This window comes from Sceloporus undulatus, chromosome 3, assembly GCF_019175285.1.
Source record: "Sceloporus undulatus isolate JIND9_A2432 ecotype Alabama chromosome 3, SceUnd_v1.1, whole genome shotgun sequence".
Classification (NCBI taxonomy): Eukaryota; Metazoa; Chordata; class Lepidosauria; order Squamata; family Phrynosomatidae; genus Sceloporus; species Sceloporus undulatus.
The window spans coordinates 11,321,597-11,343,319 of NC_056524.1; the positions used below are offsets into that span (position 1 = coordinate 11,321,597).

The 21,723-nt window shown below is 41.9% G+C and overlaps 1 protein-coding gene across 3 annotated transcripts in view; it reads left to right on the forward strand.

Annotated features, from left to right (window-relative positions):
- The first annotated feature begins 343 nt into the window (after nucleotides 1-343).
- Nucleotides 344-21,723, forward strand: part of LOC121925291 (disks large homolog 2) — a 167,914-nt gene continuing 146,534 nt past the window's right edge. The window contains exon 1 of one of the 3 annotated variants that reach the window (XM_042457257.1): nucleotides 344-1,539. The gene's annotated coding sequence lies outside the window, so the exon portion shown is untranslated. The remainder of the gene's footprint in view (nucleotides 1,540-21,723) is intronic. The other 2 variants (XM_042457258.1, XM_042457260.1) reach the window with 2 other exon arrangements.

Below are 21,723 nucleotides of genomic sequence, written 5' to 3' on the forward strand. Positions count from 1 at the left end.
GTTCCTCATAGAAACATGGTTTCCAGACCTCCTTTGGACATACTCCAGCTTCTCAATATCCTTTTTGAATTGTGGGTGCCCAGAACTGGACACAGTTTTCCAGAATGAGGCGGCCAGTGACAACATACAGGTTGAGTCTCTCTTATGCGAATTCAAAATCCAAAAATGCTGAAAGCCAAAACTTGTTTTATAGGGTGGCTGAGATAAACGCCTTTGCTTTCTCATGGTTCAGTGGACACAAACTTTATTCAGCTCACCAAAATATTTTTTAAATATTGATAATATTACCTCCAGCTATGTGTGTGTGGAGATGTATATGAAACGGTAATGAGATTTTGTTTTAGACTTGGGTACCCTCTCCAATATATCTCATTATGTAGGTACATGCAAATACAAGTATCCCAAAATCCAAAAAAAAAAAAAAATCCAAAACACTTCTGGTCCCAAACATTTAGGATAAAGGAGACTCAATTTGCATTGTTATGAACTAGCCCTTTTGTAGTCCAAAGTATTGTGAGGTGGTTGGTTTTCTGTGGCAAGGCCTATTAGCCTCACAAAAGACCTGGTCTTCAAAGAGAAGAAAATGACTAGAAATTTTATTTTAAAAAACAGATTGAAAGAGAGGAACACAGACAGACAGACAGACAGACAGACAGACAGATCAACATAGCTGCATGCATTTTGGACTCTTCTTGGTTGTGTTGCTATAGGGACTGTCACAATGACAGACGGCGCTTCAGAATTTACCACTACATTGCTGACACCCCCTGAGTGCTATATTTGGCTTGGGGAACATTTCCACTATTCCCTTGCTTTCGGGGGAAAGGGCCAAAAAAACAAAACAAAACCTGAACCAACCTGAGACGAAGAGTTGTCTGTTCTTTGCTGCCTACTCACATTGCATGCAAATATTGCATTGCCCTCCTCATCTTTCAAGGAAGGTGGGAGATGCTTCTTTTACATAATATATCTGTGCCTCAAATGGTCCACAACCAGAACACCACCCCTCCTTTTGTTTCATATAAATTTAGTGGTGACTTGATTCTTATGCCTTGGTGTAATTTGGTCCACCTCAGCACCATTGCATCATGCCTCTTTCAGCCTTCCTGCCGGTTGCGATTCCACCTCAACCAGGTGCTATGGGTGACAACCGTAGAGGTTGCGCTGAGCCGAGGGTGGGAGTCATATTATTCCATTGGCTGGTGCCGGCACATCCTCAGCACCAATGAGAAGCTGTGCTGCCAGATCTGATATGTTTACTGGGATGAATTATATCCAAATATATGTACACAGGCAGTGTGTGTGTGTGTATATGTGTGGCTGAATGACCTCCCCCCTGTGATGTAAAATATGAGAGTCTGGGAGCTACCCGTTTTATAATTGATCTGATTCAGCGACTGAGCAGAGCCACTTGGCTTAATTATAAAGGCAAGTGTGAACTCTGCAGCTGACTGGGTTGGTGAGGGGGAGAATCTTGAAAAGCTGTACTGCCAGCAAGTGGGACTCTCTGCCTTTGTTTCAGCAAATCCTGCCTTGTAGGTGAGTGACGGTCTTCATTTCTTTTCTCAGATGTCCGCTGATGTGTCTTGTGAATTTTGAATGTCTTTTTTTCCCTCCTCCAGGGACTTATCTGCCATGCAGCTGTAGGGTGGGGGTGTCTCCATCTCATTGTGGCATGTACAGTCTGCAGGGGGAAAGAAAGAAAGGATGGGGGGAAATGCATCATTGGATTCTTGACTTATATTTTTTGCAAGAATGTGTTTCTGGCTTTCTTGATATTGGCAGGACTGGAATTGAGAATCAACCAGGTGCGCACCCCTGCTCATTCAATTGTTTGCATAGCTGTTGTGAGAAAGGAGCTAAGACATCAAGGAAGCTAGCAAGGAAAGCATTTGGCTTTTCCAGCGTTTTTCTTCATATTGTAATTCTATAGATACCTAGTTTGGGCAGTAAGTCACTAACCCAGCTATGTGGTAAAAGTCAGCATCAGTGAATTCGGGAAAGGGATATGTGTTGGTCTCATGCCGCAAAAGCAGCTAAGTGCAATGGGTTTTGCATGTCATTGTTTCCAAGGAATATTGTGACTGTCTGAAAATGCAGAGAGAGAGAGACAGAGACAGAGAGAGACGGAGAGAGAGACAGAGAGAGATACTGCTGTGAACACTGACTGTAACCTGCATTTAGTTGTCTCTTTTCACTGGCATTAGATGTCCCAAAGTGAGTAAAATAGATAGTATCTGGTTTTGAATAGCTGTCAAATTTGTCTAACAGCAGGTGCAAATATGAACTTTTATCCAATTTAGAACATTTTCTATCTGCATATGTCTGGAAAATCTATCGTCTTCCTTATTTATTTTACGTACTGGATGAAGCAGCCACCCAAATCCTGTATCACAATAAACTGGTTAATCCTTAAGATGCCACAAGGGTCTTGGTTGTGTTTGTTCCAGTTGAATTATTTCTTCCACCAACATCTCCACCCTGCCAAATCTGAAATAATAGAGAACCGAAGTATGCTTTTGGATAATAGAATCCACTATTGTTGCATTCTATGATCTTCATTGTATTTTAATGAGGATCACATTTAATACTTTAATGATTTGCTTTGTGTTGACCTTTGCTTGGGGGTGTGAAAATAGTTCATATTCATTCACATCCTTCCTTTGGTAAGTTTGTGAGATCAGTAAGACTGCAGTGCATTTGTCTTCTGACTTGAAAGACTTCTAAAGCATTGTGCATGCAGAAATATTTGCTTCCCATGTATGCATCCACATGCACATTTTTATCTGAATGTATTTTCCCTTCTCATCAAAACCTGCTTGATTTAGCATCTTGCAGATCTGGTCTCTTAAAGTGCTTTTGTTACCAGCCATCCAAAAGATATTGCTTCTCTTTGTTAATGGTTGCCTGATTCTTTTGTCATTCTTTTTATGAAAGCTATCACCATGTGCTAGAGTGACATAGCTGCTAAAAGGATGAGCTGCAGACCAGCAAGTCCCCAGTTCAAATCTTGCCACTGCCATGGACTCAATACTGTAGATAGTCTTTAAGTGATTGGAAAAACCATACATAGATTAAGTATTATTACAATAAACATTCAACAAGCTAGTTTCTCTCAGCCTCCATCCTTCACTGTCCCTGGAGTGTTCAGTTTAGAAAGAAATAATGCTCCCCTGTCTTACAGGGTTGTTGTAGGAATTGCTGTGCATTTCAAGTGTACTCAAGAGCAATATGAACTCTATGGACTTTTTCACATAGGGAAACTCAGGGGTTTAAAGAGTGATTATCCCATGAAATTCACGCAATCGCAATTAACATTTTTACACAATGTCGCAGTTAAAGTGCCAATATCCTGGAAATAAACAAACAATAAACAGCAACAAAATCATTCACGAGCAAATCCTGTGAATGATTTGTTGCTGTTTATTGCCTGTTTTTTCCCGGGATAATGGCTCTTTAAAATGTTAATCGTGATTGTGCAATTTTCATGGAATAATCACAGTTTAAACCCCCTTGATTTTCCCCATGTGATAATTTTCTATGTCTTTAAAGTGCACACACATTTACCAGTCTAGGACTGTCCAGCTTTTTGGGATCGCAGCTCTCATCACATCCAGCCAGCCGGGCCAGTAGGAGTAATAGGAGTTGTAGTAGAACCTATCCAGAGGGCAAGACTTGTCTAAACAGTTTGGACTTAATAGTTTGAGGAAGGGACATTCTTCTATGGAGAGAAACAGAGAGGAACATAACCTACTGTTTGTATTTTGGAGTGATGCTAAAGGGAGAGTCAGTTGCCTGGGAATATTTCTCACTGACAAATTCCCTCTTTCATAGCATTCTTCTGAAATTTAAATCTGAATTAAGTCATGTAAAAGAAAGAACTGTACATTTGCTTCTCTTCTGTGATAGACATCTGGAATTTACACTACTTGCTCTAGATGTCACTGCAAAGAACCTTATTATCCATCCAGGCATAGTATTCAATTTCTCCATGACTATCCATCTACTACAACAGAAGAGGACAACTGTTATATGTCCCAGGGTAGGTTTCTGCCCCTGGGGCTCATTGGGTGGGCATGCAGTATGCCAAAAATACCAAGAGAGAGAGAGAGGAAGGGGGGGGGAGTCAGAAGTCTACTTCTAATCCGAAAAGCAAAAGTTGTTTGTTTTTTTAAACTTATCCATGGGTCAATGTAAGTACTGTACCTTACGTTTTATTTAAAAGAAGGAACCAGTGTAATCTGTCCTGGAAGCACTGGTCAACTCTACTCTCTCATCCATCTAGCCTTAAGAGCAAGTACAAAGACCTATGTCTGTTGGAACTTTATAAGTTCTTTGACATAATTTTGCTTTGCTTCATCCTTTAGATCCTTTGCTATGTGCCACTAAGTTTTACCCTCGACTTATCCATAAGTCATATCAAAATCCATAATTTCGGCCCCCAAACTTGCCCTTGACTTATACATGAGTTCAAATTATAGTCAAGTATATATGGTAATCATAGAAGATACAATAATCAGAGAAGATGCCAGCCACAGATGCTGGTGAAACGTCAGGAATAAATTCTTCTAGAACATGGCCACATAGCCCAAAAACCCCACAAAAATCTGTCAATTAGGGTTGCTGATTTTTCTTCCCCTGCCAGGCTATTCAGTTTTGTTAGTTAAATAGCCAGCAGGTACAGTCTCTTTTTACTGAGAATAGCTGTATCTATAGAATCTGGTTAGTGTCAATGGTTGGGAGTGCTGGTGGTAGTGGACGTATTATCATGTGCCATCAACTTCACCACTATGAATGAGACACCTCTATGACCACCTGTTATTTATGCTCCTGCTCAGGTCCTGCATACTCAGGGCCATAACTTGCTTCATTGAATCAATCCAGATGTAATGTGTCCTCTTTTTCTATTGACTTGTCTCATGATATGTCTTCAGTGTAGTACTTTTGGATTGTTTGACTTGCTCTCTGGCCCATTTATATTTCTTTTTGGTAGTTTATGGTATCTGAAGATGACTTCACATTTCAAATGAATTTATTTTTCTTCATGGCAGATTTCTTCACTGTACAGCTTTTGAGTGTTTATTTACTCACCTTTTACAAGACTATGCCAATATTTACAACTTTCTTTAGAAATTTCATTACTGTAGAGAAATATATGTTGCTACCATATTTAGGGTGCTGTATACAGTTGTGGTTGCTGCATCCCACAAATAATTGTTGGGGCAGTTGTTATATTATTTTATATTGAGGTGTTACAAACTGCCGCTTTGCGGCGGTCTGCCGGTGCTGCTCTTTGCTCCGCGAGGGAGTCGCAGCATACAAACCGCGCGACTCCCTCGCGGAGCAAAAAAGAAGCTCCAAAATGGAGCTTCTTCCTGCGGCGCCGTTATGATGTCGCGAGGCGCCCATGGTGCACCCGTGACGTCATAACCGCCGTGACCCATCTGGACGCTATGCGTCCAAGATGTAAAAATGGCGGCAGCCGTGTGGAACGGCTGCTGCCATTTGTCACGGACTGAGTCCGTGATAGGGAAAGGGGCATCTAGAAGAGACGCCCCTTTTTTAAAATGGGATGTCCTGAGGACGTCCGAAATGGCGGTCTATAACCTGCCCTTGTTATTTTTAACATACTCAACTGTACTTTATGTTTTAACCACTAGCTTTTCAAAGTTCATGGCAGAGGCTTTGTCACAAACAGTGGTATAGAAATATTTGTAATATGTGTCACAAATTGACTAAATGTTGTATTTCTGGAAAGGGGCAACTTGAATTATCAATGATCCAGACCTACGTTTGAGGCATTGCAGTTTAGAGTGAAAGGCAAGTAAATAAAGACATGACAGGGACACAGCTTGGAAAAAAAAATACTTTTTTAAATTGTAGATTTGAGTGAACTTTTCATAAAAAGAGATTCACTTATTCCTGAGATTCCTTTGGACCATGATTCTGAACATGACAGATGGCACAGAGGCAGCCCAAATGAAACAGACTCAGAGCATAGTAAGGTTAGTTTTTTGTGGGACTGTAATTCCCACAATATCCAGCCATCAGACCTACTACCCCATGGCCACCATTGTATGGTAATTTCCCAATTTTTGTACAAATTTACCTCCTCTAAATTTTGAAAAGTTGAATTGTGTCTCTTAAGGATTACTTATGACTAAACTATGCTAGCATTGGAGGTTGCATCTTTTTGCCTTTAGACCTATGCACCACTGGAATGTGGTTCCTATGAATGTGTCTGAAATTGAATTTGGCTCTTGGATTGAAACTTGTTCGTGTGGTAAAATGGCCTTTGACATACTCCAGTGAAAAACTGCATGTTTGGAAGAATGACTCTTATTCATCTGAAGTCTTCCTTTTGGTATCAAACGATACTTTTTTTCAGAAATAGTCTTCATATTTTACTCTCTTTTCTGCAGATTGTGCAACTGCATCCATCTGTCAGAGTACAGTATTTGCATTGTGTTATCACCATGGGTACCATTATAAGTGATGCTGGGGAAATGAAGCATAAAAATATGCATGCTGCAGCTAGGGAAATAAACAATAAAAGCAGTAGACTGAGGATTGTTGGGGTGATCCAGAAAGGGTGTATTACTAGGACAGCGTAGTCCAGATGACAGTAGTAGAACCTGGGAAATTTGAATTCAGATATCATTTTAGTTATGAATCAGTGTTTGACCTGGGGCAAAGCATTTGCTCTCAAGACTCAGAGAGAATATAAAACAGAAATGCACAAAGCCAAAATCTGTGAAAGCACTGTGATGATTCTACTAGTTGTTAGTGGGAAGCAACTTTCACTACTCTTTCCTGAGAAGCTGGAATATTGATGGATGTATTGTAACATCACAACCACTCAGCCAGTGAGTGTCAGATACGTACTTGCTCCAACTGCAGCAACATCACTCCTTCTAGTAACACTTCATTGGTAAATGTTGGTGGAAGTGGATTGCAAAGATGGGGAATAATGAGAATGAAGAGGGGAATATCAGTATGCTCAAGGGATCCCCAAGCATTATGGGGACGCACAGGTTCTGTTTTAAAAGCATATGTGATACAAGTATCTCACTCCTCAAAGAACAGCCTAGTGAGGACTGAGCAAGAAAAGTTTATTACCAGTCAGAAAATAAAAACACAGTAAAGGATGAGGAGCAGAAAGGAACATCCAGCTAGAGCTCTCTCCCAGAGGATTGTATAGCAGAAACCCAGAACTTGAACAATCTTGTTGGGAAATAGGGGTGCACTGCACAGTTTTGATGATAGTCTCAGAAGTATATATAAATGATGATGGCTGTGTGTTTGGATATCAGGTGGTGGGCAAAATGAGGGCATTGCCTCTCCAAATAAAAAATCTTTCTCCCAAATGAAATGTCCATTTTGTCTCCAGGTTTCTACTACTGCAGCGAGTGAGAGAATGAAAATTATTCTCATCTTGTTGTTGCTATATGTCTTCAAGTTATATCCAACAGTGACCTTAAGATAAACTTATCACTGAGTTTTCTTGGCAAGATTTGTTCGGGGGGGGTTGCCTTTGCTTCCTCTGAGGCTGAGAGAATGTGACTTGCCCAAGATCACTCAGTGGTTTTCCATTGCCAGGCAGGGATTCAAACAATGTCACTTTTTTCTTCTTCCTGCATGATTTTTAACCATCTTTTACCTGATGAAGATGTCAGTGGAGCTTCGAAAGATCACATGAAATATTTTGTGCATTTTGGCTGGCCAATAAAAGCATCACTCTTTTGCGGATTTTGAATTCTTTTACATTTTATTTCACTTTATGGCCAGTATGGCTATCCCTGAATATGTTCCCTGTTTAGCCATGTTTGCTCTATAAACATTTTTGTAAAAAGTAGTGTGCCTGTACCTCCATGTTCTGTTCTATATTGCGGCATCTTCTCATGCTTTTGCTGAAGTGGAGTAGACTAGATATTTAATGTCAATAAAACTGTGAAGGTAGATGCTGCAGCACTATCCAAACTGGCAGTAGCAAGTAGAAGAAATCTGCCCGAGTTAAACAGGTGACAAAAATGGCTTTGTTTTCCATAAATTTGGAGTGAGGTTAGCATTTGTTTAATATGTGCTGAGTCCATCAATACTAGTGCATCCCAGTCCAATTGAGCATGGCTGGTATGAGAGATGCCCAGGGACATAGCCAAGGGGGGGGGGTTCTTGGGGTCCAGACCATCCCTTCAGTTAGATAAAATGAATGGTGTGTGCTGCCGCACCGCCACACCCAAGCCCCATTATAATGGTGGCACTTAGTCTGGACCCCCCCCCTTCCCAAAATCCTGGCTATGTCCCTGAGATGCCAGTGCAGTTGTGGCTGAAATTGTACATCCATCTTAGAAAGCTTGAATGACCACTCAGATATCCTTCACCATTTCAATGAATGTGCATTTGCCATAACAAACAAGTTCCACTTGTTTCAGTTGATCTGGGATAAGACTGAGATACCTCCCAAAAATGGATAGCGCAACATAGGGATAGACAAGAATTTGATATGGTTCACATTTCAGTAAAGACTTATCTAATTTTGCACATTTGTACAAATACTTGAATGATCACTTGATTACCCTGTAAAATTCTCTCTCCTCTGAATCTGGCAATAGAGTTCTTGAATTTAAAATGTATGTCAAAACACATAGATGAAGGGACACAAATATCTGCATGTTAAGGAAAATAATGCCCAAAAATACATCTTTAAAAGGTTAATTATTTACAAAAAAGAGTGTGTTATTAGGCAAAATTGAATACGAAAATCCACACCTTAGAATGAATTAACCCAAAAAGAAACTGTGACAAAAATATCCACAGTTTGGGACTGATTCTGTGCAAACTTCGCATGTGGTTGTTTTCTGTGCAGAAATATTTTAATGCAGAAATATTATTTCCTGCACAGGAAATGCTGTAACTGGGGTATGGTATTATCCTGAACCACATTTGCACATGCTTGGTTTGCATAGAAAATAATCTTTTCTGTGCACAAAACTGCTTGTTCTGCACAGGAAATAACAATTCTGTATAGAAACATTATTATCTGTACTGAAAACGCTACTTCTTGTGCATAATATGTTCTACATCAACTACAGGCAAATTTTGCATAGAATGAGTCCAGAATTGCAAATAGGCTTCCACCCCTGTGGGGTTTTCAAAGTCTTTCTCACGGCAGGAAGAAAATTGTTAACATTACTTGTTGCTTCATTTGAGAATAACCTTAATGAAGAATTACCTCCCTAGACAAGAGGATTTCTAGCCCTACTTCATGTTTCCAATCATGGATTATAGCCAGTTATAGCAGGTGAGGAATGCTCAGGCCTTCTGAGTTGAAATCTGTTTTTAAAAGATTGCCTATTCAACTACAAAACCATTCAGTTATAAAAGCAAAAACCATGGGGAATGGGATGTAAGGACAAAAATGTCCTTTGCGTGACCCCTCAGTTGTATTCAGTGACTACTTAAAGGAGACAGAGAATTCTACTCATAGTTCCTACACCCTCTAAAATTGATGTATATTCTGGCCACATTCTCCAACCCACCATAATGCACTTAAAAAGTTACTTTGATGGACCACAACTCTAAGAATCTCCCCGCCAGCCTGCCCATTAGATGGGTCATGTGAAAATGCAGTAAAATTTTGAGAGCAGCATAGCTGTTGATAGACTCACTTGAAAAGCCTATTTTACATTGTGTGATTTCTGCTCAGTTAGAAGCCAGTTCTTACCCTTCATACTGAGATGAAACCTTAAGAGAAATTATTATAAGTGACAAAGGCTGCAAAGAGAAGAAATTGATCCTCTTCCTCCTCCTTATTATTATTATTATTATTATTATTATTATATCCCAAGTTTTTCCCAGTTTGGGACCCAAGGTGACTTATAACAGTTAAAAGAAACATCATTAAAATCCACAACATACAAAAGTTAACAAGCAATTAAACTATCAAAAAAATTATAAAATCAATTAAAAACATACATCATTAAAAAAAACACAACAACAACAATTATAAATAAAAGTCCAGCTCATTATACAATGTTTCCATGTCCTAAAATTCAATTCCGAAAGGCCTGCCAGAATGCGTAAGGCAATACCGTAAGGGATCGTCATACACTGTAGCACCCCTATGGTGAAGGGCTGGGCTCTGGAACTGCCTCTATGGTGCATAGCTCCAGGGGATGGCAAAAAAGGAGTCTGTCCTTGGGACTGACTTGGGGTTTACTCTCTCCTATAAAGCTTTGTGGGGGAGCGCCCTGGTTTGCCATTCAGTAAATGACTGTCCAGGTTGCAATCAATAGTCTTTGGACTGCCTCTGGGGTCAGGTATTTTTCCCAAGGGAAGAATGAGGAGGTGGCCACAGCTTGACTCTTGGGTTTCAGTTGCACCTGCATAAAGCTTCTCCCCCCCAACACTTGGCTCATCTCCCAATTCCATTGAGTTAAATTAGTTATAAGTCAATAAAGTGGACCTTCTTTCAACTCACCCTCTTGCATCTGGTCTCATTATTGGTCATTAAAGGTTTTTACTTCCTTGCAGAAAGATAGTAAGGACACTGCCAACTAACCTTTCGGGGAAGAACGTTTGGGAGCCTGAGAGCAACCACGGCCCTCTCCCATACTCCAACCAGATCTACCTGTGAGGATGGTGGGACAGAGTGATGGTCCTCTCTAGATGTCAAAACACAGGGAGGTTTGCATAGAAGAATACAATCATTCTAATAACTTGAACCTGGGCCACATAGCACACTTTATAGGTCATCACCAGCATGCTCTCCTATTGCATCAGCAGAGTCCCGTCCAGCAGAGCTGTTCAGGGTGGTTAAAGAGCTAACTCAGCACCCTCCCACCCTGAACCCACTTTTGGAACCAACTAAAGCCTGCTGCAACCTATTCAATGACTTTTTTGCTGATAAAATCTCTCCGATAAGGGCAGATCTTGATGCCGGTATTACAACAGAAACTATAAGAGAGGCATCCAGTGCCTCCGTGGACTATGTTAGACTGGATCACTTTGAGTTTGTAAATACTGATGAAGTGAACAAGCTTCTTGGATGTGTAAGGAGGACAACGTGCCCTCTCGATCCTTGCCCATCCTGGTTGACCGCCCAGGGAGGGGATGCAGTAACAGCACTGCTCCAATCTAAAATCAACACATCCCTCAGGGAGGGGATATTCCCATCTGAGCTTAAACAAGCGGTGAGTAAACCACTTTTGAAAAAACCCTCCCTAGACCCCCTCATAAGAAACAACTATAGACCAGTCTCCCTACTACCATTCTTGGGCAAGTTGATCAAGAGGGTGGTTGCCCTCCAACTCCAGGCTATCTTGGATGAAGCCGATTATCTAGACCCATTTCAAACCGGCTTCAGGGCGGAATACGGAGTTGAGACTGTAATGGTCGCCTTGGTCGATGATCTCCGTCTGGGCATGAATAGGGGAAGTGTGATCCTGCTTGTGCTTTTGGACATCTCAGCAGCCTTTGATAAATAATAATAACAACAACAACAACAACAATAATATTTTTATTTCTATCCTGATTTTTGCCAGGCAATCAAAGCGGCGTACAACAGGTTAAAATACATCCATATATACATAATACTCCCCCTTAAAACAAGATTAAACAATGTAAGATTAAAAACTACACATTAAAACCGACTAAGCTAAATAAAAATCATCATGGGCAGAGTTTACTGAATGGGAAGTCTTATTTGTGGCCGAGCATTTTATTCCGGGAAGGCTTGACGGAAGAGATCTGTCTTAATGGCCTTTTTAAACCTCTCTAGATTGGTGATTTGACAGATCTCGTCTGGCAGGCCATTCCATAAGTTAGGAGCGGCTGCAGAGAATGTCCTCTGGGAGGTCGCTGTCAACCTGGTCTTTAAGGGCTGTCATAAATTCCTCCCAGAGGACCTGAGTGTACAGCGTGGATTATATGGAAGAAGGCGATCCCTTAGATAGGTTGGGCCCAAGCCATGTAGGGCTTTAAAGGTGATAACCAACACCTTGTACTGTGCCTGGGAACTGATAGGCAGCCAGTAGAGTGACTTCAATATTGGTGTTATATGGTCACTCCTTGCTGTTCCTGTGACCAACCTGGCTGCCATATTCTGTATCAACTGGAGTTTCCAGACTAGGCCCGTGTAGAGCGCATTGCAAAAATCAAGTCTTGAGGTTACCAGCACATGTGCTACAGTTTCGAGGTCACCCTGTTCCAGGAAAGGGTGCAGTTGGCGTATCAGCCGAAGCTGATAACAGGCGCTCTTGACCATCGCATTCACCTGGTTCCTCATCTGAAGCGATACCATTGACCACGGTATCCTTCTGGAACACCTGATGGAGTTGGGTATCGGGGGCACTGCACTTCAGTGGCTCCGTTCCTACCTCTCAGACAGATTCCAGATGGTGATGTTGAGAGACAGCTGCTCACGTAAAAGAGAGCTGACAACTGGTGTCCCCCAGGGCGCCATTCTTTCTCCCATGCTGTTTAACATTTACATGAAGCCGCTGGGTGATATCATCCGGAGACATGGGGCGAGGTGTTATAAGTACACTGATGACACCCAAATTTATTTCTCTGTGTCTCCAACTGCTGCATTGACTAAGGATGGCATCTCTCCTCTAAATGCCTGTCTTGAGTCGGTAACGGGCTGGATGAGGGAAAGCAAACTCAAAGTGAATCCAGAGAAAATAGAGGTGTTTGCGATAGGTACCCCTGGTCCAGGGATGGAAATTTGTCAACCAGTCCTGGATGGGGTCACACTTCCCCTAAAGGACAAAGTTTGCAGTTTGGGAGTGCTCCTGGACTTGTCTCTTCAGCTGTCATCTCAGGTGGAGACGGTGGCCAGGAGTGCATGGTACCAACTTCGGTTGATATGCCATCTGCATCCCTACCTGACCAAGAGGGACCTTTAATCAGTGGTACATGCACTGGTAACCTCTCGTCTAGACTTCTGCAATGCACTCTACATGGGGCTACCTTTGTACCAAGTTTGGAAGCTTCAATTGATCCAAAATGCTGCAGCCAGATTGGTCATAGTTACGTCTAGATCTGACCATATTACTCCAATATTAAAATCATTTCACTAGCTGCCGATCAGCTTCTGGGCCCAATACAAAGTGTTGGTTATCACCTTTAAAGCCCTACATGGCTTGGGCCCGAGTTACTTGAGGGAACACGTCTCCCTACACAATCCGCCCTGCACCCTCAGAACATCCAGGAAGAATTTATTGGAATATACAAAGACCAGACTAATTACAACTTCCAGTAAAGCGTTCACAGCCGTGACCCCCACACTCTGGAACAACTTACCGGAAGAGATCCGTCTCATCACCACCTTAGAAGCCTTTATGAAGGCACTTAAGATGGATCTCTTCCGATGGGCCTATCCACCTGATCTTTTATCGAGTATAATAAATAAATAAATAAACTTTTATTTATATCCCGCTTTTCTGTGACAAGACAATCAAAGTGGCTTACAACACATAAAATCCACATTTACAAATTTATGTCCCAAATTCCCCCCCCCCCTTAAAACAGGATTAAACAAATTACAAATTAAAACATCTATTAAAAATACAATAAAAAATACAGCGAGGACAGAGCGGTGGGCTGATACATGATGTGAGGGACAGTCATTCTGTGGCCAGGCATTTTTATTCAGGAAAGGCCTGCTGGAAGAGATCTGTCTTGACAGCTTTTTTAAAGCTGTCTAAGCTGGCAGTTATAACCAACACCTTGTACAGTGCCCAGAAACTAATAGGCAGCCAGTGAAGAGATTTTAGGACAGGAGTTATTCAGTCACTCTGAGTTTTTCCAGCTGCCATATTTTGCACTAGTTGAAGTTTCCAGACTAGGCACAAGGGTAGCCCCATGTAGAGCGCAATACAGAAATCAAGTCGTGAAGTTACCAGTGAATGTACAACAGTTTCTAGGTCCTTTACTTCCAGGAAAGGGCGCAGCTGGCGTATCAGCCGAAGCTGATAACAGGCGCTCCTGATTGTCACATTCACCTGATTTCTCATGTGAAGTGACGAATCTAAGAGCACCCCCAGACTGTGAACACAGTCCTTTGTGGAGAGCATGACCCCGTCTAGGACTGGAGGTTGCAACCCTATATCTGGTTTGGGGGCCCCTACTGTAAGTACCTCCGTTTTGTCTGGATTCAGCCTGAGTTTGTTTTTCCTCATCCAGCCCATTACCGCTTCAAGACACTGATTGAGGGGAGAAATGCCAGAAAGATAGGATGCAGGTCCACAACAGGAAAAATAAACCAGCCTGGATTTGTACTCATGGTAAGAAAACAGGCACACTGTTCTACAAGATTCTAAAAGGGTTCCAAAAGTCCTCCCTTAGCAACAGCATAATTAGGCAAACTGCAAGCCATATTGCTACGTTCAGCCGCACTGAAATTTAAGACTAAATGAAGCAGTCCTCAGAGGTGTTAAACCTAATCCAATTATAAATCAAATTAAAAAGTGTGTGTGTGTGTAGATACACATGCACACATAGGAAAGCATCAGCAGTGTAGTGCCCCAGTGTGCTACAACTGTTTCTTTCCTGGAAGTTCTCCTGTAGCCAGCATCTGATATCTCAGAAAGGGATACTGGTGCATGGATCACCACTTTAAGTAGCATTAGTATTGAGCTCTTCTGCATATTTTCCCTTTCTCTAGGTGCATGTGTGTTTTGGGCAAGGATATCTCTTTAACGACACAAGTTGTTCTGCTACCAAGGTCTGTGAAATGTTGAAGGGTGGGTAATCACCATGACTAGCTCACCAGTAAAGCTAACAAAGAAAACACCATGATAACAACTCAGTAAGGTCTGGGATTCAAGCCGCCTAGAAGCTTCATTGAAATTTCAGTAATTAATTATTTCTGCTGAAGATAATTTTAGAAAACTATTCTTCTCCAAAGTTGAGGGAGACTATACCCAAGAGACAATTAAGATCAGGTGCATGTGTCTGCATTCCCTTGTCCAAGTCCATTTCAGAGGAAAATGGGAAATGATCATAGAATCATGAAGTTGGAAGAGACCCCAAAGAGCATCCAGTCCAAACCCCTGCCATGCAGGAACTCGCCCCTGACAGATGGCCATCCAGCCTCTGTTTAAAATCCTCCAAAGAAGGAGACTCCACCACACTCTGAAACAATGTACAGGTATTCCACTGTTGGACACCTCTTAATAAATATCCTAGATATCCAAATCCTGGGCAAATACCTTGGGTGTGGGCCCTTTAACAATATGTCCTTGGTGAGTGTTTGCCTTCCTCCAAGCAAGCAAGTTAGCACTTGATGGCATTGAGGAGTGTCTGCCATTTTTACTTGCTCATTCACCTGGCCTCAAAGGGCTGAATTTTGAAGAGCAGACATTTGTTGTAACAGTCCTCAAAGCAACACCCCAACAGAGCATCTCCCCACCGGCAGCCATATTGATTCACAACACAAAAAATATTTCTGTCATTTTTATTCTATACCCTGGAGTAGGCCTTTTGTGAGTCTAATGGGTCTTAAATGCTCGTTCAAGATCAAGCTGTGAAAAATTCTTTTCATTGCAACAGGGATAATTCATAATAGTAGGTGACTGCTGGGAAATGTATTCTTTTCATCCTGATTCTTTGAAGATTGCAGCTAACCTGAAAGTGTCAAGGAAAGTTGGAGGCACAGGACATGAGAAGATGTAAATATTCCGTGTAATCAAAAACATCTGTCACTACAACCCTGTGAGCCTTGACAGCACTAGAACACTTGGCATCTAGCACTGTGCCATAGAGCAGAAGGGCACAAATCTTCCAGCCCACAGACAGTCAAACAGCCCTTTCCCAATACATAATTTTAGCACTATGATTCCACTTGAACAGCCGTGACAACATCCTATGGAATCCTGGAGTATGTATCTAGTAAGTCACCAGAGCTCACTGGCTGAGAACTCTAAATATCCCTCCCTAAACTACAAACCCCAGGGTTTAGCATTGCCACATCTCCAGGCTTGTCCCCGATTACATCATATATTATTACATCAGACGTATTACATCATCAGGGGCCACTCCCTGTGACATCACAGTGGGTCATCCCTTTCTTGCCTTACCTGGAAGAGGCCTCCTTTCATGAAGAAGGAGAAGAGAAGTGTCAGGATGACAATCCTCAGGTGGAGACAGAGGAGGCTGGCAGACCTGTTATGAGAAAAGCAGAGCCTGGTGCATTCTAGGCAGTGCCTGCAGATTTAGTGGAACATATAAAGGCTCTGCACCCGGTCACATGTCAAGAGTTAAAACACAGGGAATAAAAATGTCAGATATGCTCTTCTCCTCCACCCGAAGTAAACTATGCCAATTTACTGAGGCCAACTAGGCTAATTTACTGTCCACTATAAATTAGCTCAGCCAAAACCATTCCAATCTGCAGACAACAGATCCAACGCTTCCTGATAACCTTGTTTGATATCCTCGGCTTCATGTATCTTTGCCCTTTTCCATCAACCTGGACTAATCTCTCTGGCAACTGCCTTTCGCAGTATCTGGCTTGGTTTAGGAGTGTTTGCTTCAGTTGACTTCACATTGTCTGGATTATGCTTCTGTTTCTACGGACACAGGTATCACCTTGAGACTGGCCTGGCTTTTCCCTGGTTAGCCTCTACAGATGAGGTGTATTACATTCCTGGGTGCTTGCTTGTTTTAAAACAAAACAATCCAGGTTTCAGGTTTTGACCCTGAAATCTCAAGGCTTGGGATGCTCCTGACCGAACAATCACAATTTCATAGGATGTTCCCATGCTGGTTAAAGTGGATTCATGGTGCTATAAATGTGTTGTGTGAAATGGCCCCTGGTTACTCAATTGTATGTTGTCAAGAGTTGATACCACTGAATATTTCTGATACCCTGGAGTATGATTCCTGAGGGAAAGTAATTTCTGATTTAGCAGGTAAAGTGATCTTGTAGCACCTTTTGAGACACTGAAAGAAAGAAGTTGGTAGCATGAGCTTTCATAGATTTGAGTCTGCTTCCTCAGATGCATGAGGAAGTTGGCTCAAGTCTAAAAAAGCTGATATTACCAACTTCTTTCTTTCAGTTAGTCTCAGAGGTGCTACAAGATACCTTTGTATACTGGTTTTCCAGTCTAACAGGGCTATGTGTTATTCAGATTTTATGTGTTGCAGAGGCATGAATCTGCATGATCAACTGACAATTTTATAGCCTAAAGCAAAAGAAGATGATGCCCAAGTCCTACATGCAATTTTTCCAGCATCATTTCTCTCAGAAGCTTTTTTGTGAAAATGCTCCATTGAATAGAGAAAGGGGGTGATTATTCCTCCATCTTGTTTTCCATAGTAGGCTTTTAGCCCTGACAGATAGGAAATCATCAAAAATTGATTTAAGAGGCCTGTATATGACTGCGGACCAAACCCTGTCATGAAAATATGCCCAGGGTATCCTGACCTGTAATCAGCTGCATTGTGCTTTGCTCTCCATAGTTATTTATTTCTTCACTTTAAAGCAAATTGCTATGTTCAGCGACAGAGAGGTAAGGCTTGTTAAAAGTATGTGACACAGTGAACAACTTGATTGCTCAAGGCAATCCAATTAGCACTAGCTCAGGCATCTGATGGAACTGAAGTCTCTTGCACAGTATGAAGAAAACAACTTCTTCAGATGAACTGTTTTCAACAGGAAATATTAATACTGATAGTATTCTTTAAAAAGGTAGGCTGACAGAACAACTGTGTGTGTGTATGGGCCTTCAAGTCACCTGCTGACTTATTGCAACCCCATGGTTGTCTTAGGCAAGGAGTACTCAAGGTAGTTTTGACAGTTTCTTCCTGTGAAATATAGCTTGCAGAACCTGGTATTCTTTGTTGGTCTCTCATCCAAGTACTAATCAGTGCTGACCCTGCTTAGCTTCCAAGATCAGATGGGATCTGGTACCTTCAAGGTACTTAGGTCCTCACAGAACAACTGGCCAGACATACTTAATATGGCTGCAGTTCTTTGGGCCAACTAAAGTTTCTGAATTCAAAGATATAGCCATGCTAGTCTGTAGAATCAGTATGTAGAGAGATCTTGTGGAACCTTTGAGACTCATTGAAAAAAAGAAGTTGGCAATATTTTCTGATTTAAGGTGACCCTAAGGCAATTCTATCATGGGGGTTTCTTGGAAAGATTTGCTCAGACAGGGTTTGCCTTTGCCTTCATCTGAGGCTGAGAAAGTGTGACTTGCCCAAGACCACCCTGTGGGTTTCCATGACTAGGCAGGGATTTGAATCTTGGTCTCCAAAATTGTAGCCCAGCACTCAAACCACTACATCATGCTGGCCCTCTAGAGCTCATTACAATAATCTAAATAGGAATAGTCAGCTTCTGAAGTTTAAAACCCTAAAGTAGGAATGGGGATAGTGCAGGCCAGGGATTGTGTGCTCTTCAGGGGTATATGTACACTGTTTTTCTGAATCTAAAACTCTCTAGACTTCCCAGACCAACATTTCTTGTCCAGAAGTCACCTGGAGTCCAACTTTTGCAGAAAAGTTGGAGTATAAATATTTGACTAGGGCAGTGGATGACTAGAAATCTTGGAGGTCTCTCATTCATAGGGTCACCATAATTCAAAGTCAACTTGACAGCAATTAACAACCAAAAATAATGATGACAATCATGATCAAAAGTAAATTTTCAGAAGAAGAACCTAAGATTTTGAACAGGTGGCAGTTTTTGCCACACTGATTAACACCAAAATGTCTCTTTTATAAAAAGAGTGAGTTAACTGCAATCTATCTCCCTCCCTCTTTCCCTCTCTCCCTATTTATTTGTTTATTTTGTTGTTTTTGGCAATTCCCTGGGGCACAAAATAGGCCTCCTCCCAAACCTGACTTAGGCCCAGGACAGATGGGCAGGAAGCACCGTCCTTCAGCCAATTCTAGGGTTCTGGAGCAAACAGCAACTGCATGCTCCGGAACCCTAGGACATGTGGGCACCAGCATATAGACACTTACATCACAAGTGCGCCAATAGCACACTCATGACAGGTTCTTTTTAGGGCAGAGAGACGCCACGCAGTTTGGCTGTTGCGGTGTCCCTCCTCAGGAAAACCAGACGACTGCAGCCCAGGGAGGTATATATTGAGCCACAGTTTGTCATGTCTCTCCTGGAACATTCAGTATTGCTAACCTGGGGTTGAACCTAAGACTCCTTGAGGCTCACCTGACTGTATGCTTTTTGGTGGTGATGAAGGCTAAGGAAGAATTTTATGAGAAAGAGCTCTCTGCATATAGAATATTAATGTGTTGGGAACATGGCTTCACTACAACACTTCTCAGAGGCTCTAAACAATTTCAAAATGTTAAATAGCTAACAGGCCATGAATCACAATCTCTCCAGCCCTCCTGAATCCATATTCATTTTCTTGCCTTGAAATGAAATGCAATCATCTTAGATTCAGTGACTGGCCCAATGGCTCCTCCTGGGATTTTGATGTTTCAGCTATACTGTGCGTGAGAGAGAGTCATTAGTCACTACTCTGTTTGTCTGATGCCAAGAATGATAAAGAAAGGGTGACCTTCCAGTCAAAGAGTTAGTCTTTTGTGGGTTTTTTGGGCTATGTGGCCATATTCTAGAAGGGTTTATTTGGGACATTTCCCCAGCATCTGTGGCTGCCAACTTCAGAGAAAGCTGGCATGGAAGAGAGTTGGGTATATATGACTCTGGGTAGGGAGGAGTGTTTCCATGTTAATCTGTGTATTATTCTGTCAGTAATAACACGTCAGGAATAAACGCTTCTAGAACATGGCCACATAGCCCAAAAAACCCACAAAAGACTATGGATGCCGAGCATGAAAGCCTTTGACTTCACAAAGAGTTAGTCCATTGCAACCTCTAGTATGCTGGGTGCAGTAACATCATCACATGTGACTATCTTAAAATGTTTTTTAAAAACCACAAAGCAACAATATATTGTTTGTTGTGGGTTTTTCAGGCTATGTATAGACCATGGTATCCTTCTGGAACTCCTGAGAGAGTTGGGAATCGCTGGCTCTGCCTTGCAGTGGCTACGTTCCCACCTCTCGGGCAGATTCCAGATGGTGATGCTGGGGGACAGCTGCTCCTCTATGAGAGAGCTGACATCTGGTGTCCCTCAGGGCACCATTCTGTCCCCCATGCTGTTTAACATTTACATGAAGCCGCTGGGTGAGATCATCCAAAGACATGGGACAGGGTGTTATCAGTACGCTGATGACACCCAAATTTATTTCTCTATGTCTTGGGCTGTTTCAGTGACCAAAGAGGGCATCTCCATCCTGAATGACTGCCTGAAGTCGGTAATGGATTGGATGAGGGAAAATAGACTTAAGCTGAATCCAAATAAAACGGAGGTACTCGTGATAGGTAACCCCAATCCAGGTATGGAGATAAGTTCGCCAGTTCTAGATGAGGTTACACTTCCCCTGAAAGACTGTGTCTGCAGCTTGGGGGTGCTCCTGGATTCATTGCTTCAACTGTCTTCTCAGATTGATGTGACAGCCAGGAGTGCCTGTTATCAGCTTCGGCTGATACGCCAGTTGCACCCCTACCTGGAGCAGCAAGGACCTAGAAACGGTTGTACATGCTCTAGTAACCTCTCGCCTTGATTTCTGCAATGCGCTCTACATGGGGCAACCTTTGTGCCATGCCCGGAAGCTCCAATTGATATAAAACATGGCAGCCAGACTGGTCGCCGGAAAATCCAAGTTTGACCATATTACACCTATTTTAAAATCACTACATTGGCTGCCTATTTGCTTCGGGGCACAGTACAAGGTGTTAGTTATCACCTATAAAGCCCTACATGGCATGGGTCCAGTCAACTTGAATGAACGCCTCCTCCCATACAGTCCTTCCCGCACACTCCGATCCTCCGGGAAAAACCTCTTACAATCTAGAAAGACCAGACTGGTGGTGACCTCCCGGAGGTCCTTTTCTGTCACCACTCCAAAAATTTGGAATGACCTTCCGGAAGAGATTCACCAATTAGCCTCACTCGAGGCTTTTTAAAAGGCGACAAAAACCTTTCTCTTCCGTCAGGCCTTCTCCAATTGATAATGTCCAGAACCAATTGAATCCCCCTTTTATTATTTTTCTTACTTGTGATTTGTTTTTATCTTTGATGTATTGTTATGTACTTTTTAAACTTTTTTTTCCTGTTTAATTTTATAGTTGGGAGGGAGGATTGGGTCGAGGTTTTGTTGTTTTTATTGTTGTATATTGTATTTTCTTTGTTGTTACCCGCCTCGATCCTTAATCGGAAGAGGCGGGATATAAATATATTATTATTATTATTATTATTATTATTATTATTATTTGTGGCCATGTTCTAGAAGAGTTTATTCCTGACGTTTCGCCAGCATCTGTGGCTGGCATCTTCAGAGAATGTTGGCATAGAAGACAGCTGGATATACAGTATATATATACTGTGTGACCCTGGGTAGGGAGGAATTTCATGTTAATCTGTGTATTGTTCTACTGTTGATGGCAGGGTCTCAGGGTGGGAGGATATGCAGAGAGGTGTACACTTTCTCTAATTCTTTCTCAAAGAAGGGTAGGATTTTAAATGCTGTGTAATTTGGATTTTTAAGTTTTTTCATTGTGATGTAAACTTTGTATCTACAGTTTTAATGCTTTTATATTGTTATTACCTTGTATTGTTTTGAAAATTTTGTAAACCACCTTGAGTCCATATGCCAGGAGAAAGATAGTAAGGCGAT